We start from the raw sequence: 6,034 nt of genomic DNA, 5'->3' as shown, positions 1-6,034 counted from the left end.
CCAGGGCTCGACAGTACATTCAGCACGGGTGTGCGGGTTATTTAGCGTATGTGGTAGAACACGCGGATCAGGGATCAGACCACGGATTTCCGATAGGGTGGACGATCTACATGAGGCCTAGGGTTAGGCTGGAGTTTGAGTCCACGAAAGGGATCAGGAGTTCGGAACCCCAAGTGGGTGAGAGCAATTTGCATGGGAAGGATCACCAGGAGGGGTGGTCCAGGGAGATACTCAACAGTTTAGAACGGTCCAGTCATACTAAAGACTTTGTATGTGTTTATAGATCTATATGCGAGTATTGAGTATGTTGCTATGCTATAGCAACCAGCAGGTCTGTCCCCAGGTATTGAGCATGTTGTTGGAGTAGGCTGAGGACTCCGGTGTATTTTGGGTTTGATCGAAAGTTGTTATTAGAGATCGGATGGAGTACAGAGGAATCTTGGTTATCTCATTGGTTCGGAGTGCCTCAAAGGATTAATATTTTTGGATCAGGTAATACTCCAGTTGGGGACTGGGAAGTAGATCCGATTGGGTATTCGTTAGCCTTAGGAAGGCTTGGGATTAGAATATCCTGTCATTCAGGTTCTGGGAACCGGGTTAGACCTTTCTTATGACTGTCTATGGCATTTGGATAGGATTGAGGCGGTAGGCCAACAAACCCTGAGAATTTCAACTCAATAGTTGAATTGATTAGACATGCTGGTATTCTAACCCAAGGGGGGGGGGGTGATATGGGTTAGATATAAGTGCCGTACTGGTTGGCCGGTAGTGGTAGGTATGGTGATGATGGTTTGAGTTATTGTGGGTCATGTAGCGTTCCTTATGTTGGTCGGAGTTGGTGGCAGGGCGTGGAAGCAAGTCCAACCAGTCGGTTTCTTTTTCGAGAAACGCATGGGACTGCTGTGTGTATGTGTCTTTTGGTACAGTAAGTGGTAAGGTGTCCGATGATCGGGTAGTGGGCAGACAAGCTGGGACCAAAGAGGTTTCGGCTTCGCTTGAGAAACGTCATATGGTAGCAAGAAGAGTTGAAATGGGTTTATGACTTGGGATTCATGTGTAGTAGTAGTTTTTGTATCGTTATGATGTTCGTGATGAGAGGAGCGTCGATTAGGCCCTTCGAGTGGCAGAGGAAAGTGGATATCTGCAGGGTCGGAGTGTTGGGCAACTGAGGTAACAACAGTAGTGTCGATCGGTCATCGGGAGCATTCTAGTCATGAGCTGAGGGTCGGGGAGGGCATACCAGACTAATGCTGTGGGCTCAGAGGCAAGCCAGACCTATGCCGAGGACCACGTAAGGGTATTCCAGTCATAGGCTGTGGGCATAGAGATTGTGTGGTTATGTCTGTTGGAGGAGCGCGTTCGGATTGGATGTATGGTTGAAGATTCGGGGGAGTTGCACTCGGTTGTGACGAATCTGAGGAGGGTGGATGAGACGCAAGGATAGATCCTTGGATCTCAAGTTATGGGTAGACCCGAGTTATGTTCATAGAGGTATTCCAATCTAGGGTATTCCATCCTAGGGATGACCGGACCCTGTGATTGATTGGACCTGATACGTTTGGTATTCCAACCCGAGGGTTGACTGGGCAAAACATGTGTGAGACGCGAGGGTATTCCATCCTAGGGATGACTGGACCCGTCGTAGGCATGCCTGGTATTCCATCTCGAGGCTGATTGGGCCAGGCATGAGTGTTCGTGTTTTAGTGGATTGATTTTGTATGATGTTGAGGGACAATTGTCCTGTCAGCACAAAGGGTTCGCCTCAGGAAGAGGGAAAGTTGGGTTTCCGATACGTTGGATCATCAGGATTTTGTCAGTTGGCAAGTGGCTTGTAGGTTAGACCTTTCTAAAAGGTTCGGTTGGGTTTTGCATCATCTTTCACGTCTCGCAGTTGCGAAAGTGCATCATGGATCAGGGGCGGTAGTATCGTTGGACGACATTCAGGTCGGTGAGCGCCTTTGTTGTGATGAGAGGCCTGTGGCCATTCTGGAGAGAAAGGGGGAAGGTTTTGCGGAACAAGGAGGTGTCTTTGGAAAAGATACAGTGGGAGCCCAAATGAGGGTCCGAGTGGACGTGGGAGCCGGAGGCAGAGATGCGGGAGCACTATCCAAGGTTGTTCACCCCAGCAGACTTCGAGGACGAAGTCTATTTCAAGTGGGGGAGAATTGTAACGCCCCGATTCTCGAATACCAATTTATGGTTATGAATTGTCATGAATTCAAGATTTACTCGACGAGTTGGTTGCCTGACTCGTCGAGTAGAAGCGGGTTTGGGCCACGTGTTTAAGTGACCAACTCGTCGAGTCGGAAGAGTGACTCGACGAGTTGGAGCTGGATGGTGAAACCCTAATTTCCGGGGGTTTGGCACCCTATTTAAGGGATCATTAGCCTCCCTTAGACCCTTTGCAGCCTCTTGAGAGTCCAGAAACCCTAGTTCCAGTGAGTGTGTGCCCCATTGTGTGTTTTAAGCTTTGGTAGAGGATTCTTGGTGAGAAGAGCTTGGGGGAAACAAGTGGATTGAAGCAAGGAACTCGTGGGAATCAAGATCTACTTCAGTTGGCATCTTTTGGGAAGGTATTAAGCTGTTATATTAACCCCATTTCATTCTAGATCTCTTTGGATGAAGTTTAGGGCTTCTTGGCTTGGTTATGAAGCTATTCTTGGGTATGAGCTCAGATCTGAAGTTGTAACTTCAGATCTGAACTCTCTTTGAATTGTAAGTCCATAAAGCTATCAGCTTTGGCAAGTATGAACCCATCCTTAAGTGTAAAACCCCATTTCAAGCTTGGTTTTGGCATTTTGAGTCATTAGAGCCTTGCATGCACGTAAAGTTTGCAACTTTACGTGATAAGCATGCCTTGGGAACTTGGATCCGCAGTATGGAGCCTTGGCATGGCTTAAAAAGCATCTGTATGGATGAAGGACTGAAAGGACTCGGCGAGTAGCATGGTAGACTCGACGAGTCATATGAAGATGGTCTTGAACTCGACGAGTTGGATGAACAACTCGGCGACTCCGATGAAGATTGCCTTGGGCTCGGCGAGTGGCATGGTGACTCGGCGAGTTGGCAAGTTATGCAAGGAACTCGACGAGTAGCTGAGGGTACTCGACGAGTTGAGGTCAACATGGACTGTTGACCTTGATAGTTGGCTTTGACTTTGACCTAGGGTTGACCGTTTTGACTTTTGAGAATAATTGGTAAGCGGGTATTTATGAATTGGATCATTGATGGTTATAGGTGTTGGAGCTTGGGGCAGTATTTCGGGAGTGTGATCTCATGGTTCAGTCCGGCATTGCAAGGTGAGTTATCCTCACTGTACTCAACGGTCTAAGGCACCAAGGCCGGCTCTTTGTCTTGTTATTGGGATTATTCTGTTATGATATGTTAGTTCGGTATCCTGGTAGATATGATGGTTAAATGCTAGTATGATCTGTTAGATCGGTATCCTGGTAGATCGGATGTGGTTATGCTTAGAGACCTATAGTTGGTCTGACTGCCTGCGTGCTAGTTGTTATGCCAGTTAGGTAGATATGTAGGACTACCTGTAGTATCATATGATTATCTGTATGTGCATTATTTGCGTTATATGTCGACATATTATGTGGGATGGGTTGAGGAGAAACTGCTCCGTGCGGTAACCAACAAACCCGAGAGCATTCCAGATACGAGCTGAGGAAGACTCGTACTGTGGGCTCGGTGGCAATCAAGATGTGAGCTGTGGGCTCGGAAGGCAATCCAGACTCACACTGTGGGCCCAGGGGTAATCCAGAATGTAAAGTTGTGGACCCAGTACATGCTGTTAATTGTATATTGTTATGTGAAGTGTTTCGGTATGTTGGCATTCCAACCCAATGGTTGAGGGCCTTGGGTATTCCATCCCGATGGATGATTGGACCCATAGTATGCTGTTGTTATTGTATGTGTATTGTTGTGTGTATGGGTATTTTTGGGGTAACTCACTAAGCTTTCAGGCTTACAGTTTCAGTTTATTGTTTCAGGTTCAGCGGAGGGCCGCGGGTAGGCGAAGGCGTGACCGTACACTTCCTCGATTGGCGATTATGATTTCTGGGAACTCTGATGTATAACTATTTTGAAAACAAATTGTAATAATTGAATGGTTTCAAATGGTTTAAAAAGTTTTAATTGGCTCGAATTTTATGGGTGTTACAATATATATATATATATATATATATATATATATATATATATATATATATATATATATATAAATAGACATGTGTATAATATTTTCAAACTTTAGTGAACAAATCATAAATCTCGATTCTCGATTCTTGTGCCATCAATCCTGTTTCCATAATAATTTTATGAAATTGCTTGTTGATTGTCCTGGTCGTTGTGATTTCAAAAAGGCAGTTTGATTTAAATTCTGATATACCAAACTCCGTGAATTAACGTTTAAAGTTTTGCGATTAATTGGGTCGGATTCGACAGATTTTATAAATCTGATTTTGGTTGAGATTAAAAATATTATAAATATATAATAAAATAATATACCATAATCTGCATTCAAAAACATGATACAAAATAGTTTACGAGATTCGTAGCCATTCCAAATGAAGCAATGCACAGTTCGTTTCAGGAAAAATAAGATAAATACTGATTTTTATAACTTTAAAGAGACGTAACTTTCTCATATGATATCCGTTTTGTACGTTCTTTATATCCACGAAATCAGGAGAACATAATTTATTCAAATTTCTTATCCATAACTCTCAAATAAACTTAATGCAAAATTTTATTTTAACGTCACAAATAAATTTAATTTTTGGTGATATTCGATTCGATCTTCAACGATAGATGGTTTGAGCAGTTTGAGATGTTCTAAAAGTAATTATACATAATATATCTTTAATATACATTATGAAAATAAAATTACATACAATTGGTCATTAACACATAGCGGTTCGTGGTGGTTTGACCGCCGAACTCTGACCAATTTTTACCAGTTGTAACACTCACGATTGAGCTCGTAAGGCTATAAAAACATAGAAGGAAGCCTCTACCGCTGAGTACAACCCCAAACCACCAAGCCTTATTGGTAATGAAGCAGGTCGCCATTGAATGTCCCTAAAGAAAGGACCCCCACAAACCACAATGTCTTTAATTGGCCTACATAACCCTTTATCAAAACACAAGGCTGCCTCCTCCATATGAATGAGTTGGCAAGTCCTCAGGCCAAAAAAAGTTTGATGATGCCCATGCAAGATGGAAGCAAAAGGAGCTCACTCTGGGGGTCATGTGGCTGTGGAAGAAGGCGCATCAAATCAACAGCCTTGACAACCCTCTTCTTGGCTAACCCGCTAATAAAACTCGCATGTCTACTAACGGCTCCCCCCAAGAAGCTTCACCCCCAATAACGGACGTCAAATGTAGCCCTGTCGAAAATACCCGATACTCGAATTACCCGCCCAATTTTTTCGGGTAACGGGTAAATCGGGTATCGGGTAAAATTTTTCGGGTAATTGGGTAACCCGATTTTTTTTCAGGTCAGGTATAGGGTACGTTTGTTGGGTTTCGGGTATACTCGAATTACCCGAATTACCCAAATTATTTTAAAAAATCTTTTTTTTTTCGTAGAGCTTGTACTGGTTTTTATTGCAACTAACAAACTCATTATCTTGACGAAACTTCAGAACATGGAAAAACTTATGGCTATAATTATCTTAAACATTTTAAACTTTTAAATTAAGATCTTTAAGTATTTGCTTTTTAACATCTTATTAGATTAGATTAAGCTGTTAAAAGTTTACTTGAGATCTCAAGTATTATTGACTAAAAAATCTCAATGTTCAAAGTTTGAGTAACTTCGTTTATGCCTCGTTTGTTTATATAAACAAGACTAATAGAGCACGACATATTTATTTCATTAAATTTATTTTCAGGTGTCATTCAAAAAAAAATTATATATTTCGGGTAATACCCGAATTACCCAAACCCGAATTACCCGAATTTAATTTGGGTCCGGTAACGGGTATTTTTTTTAACATGAAAAACCCGAATTACCCGAAACCCG

Source organism: Lactuca virosa, chromosome 1 (genome assembly GCF_052849685.1).
Source record: "Lactuca virosa cultivar CGN04683 chromosome 1, Lactuca_virosa_CGN04683_v6, whole genome shotgun sequence".
Classification (NCBI taxonomy): Eukaryota; Viridiplantae; Streptophyta; class Magnoliopsida; order Asterales; family Asteraceae; genus Lactuca; species Lactuca virosa.
This window is presented reverse-complemented; position numbering follows the sequence as displayed.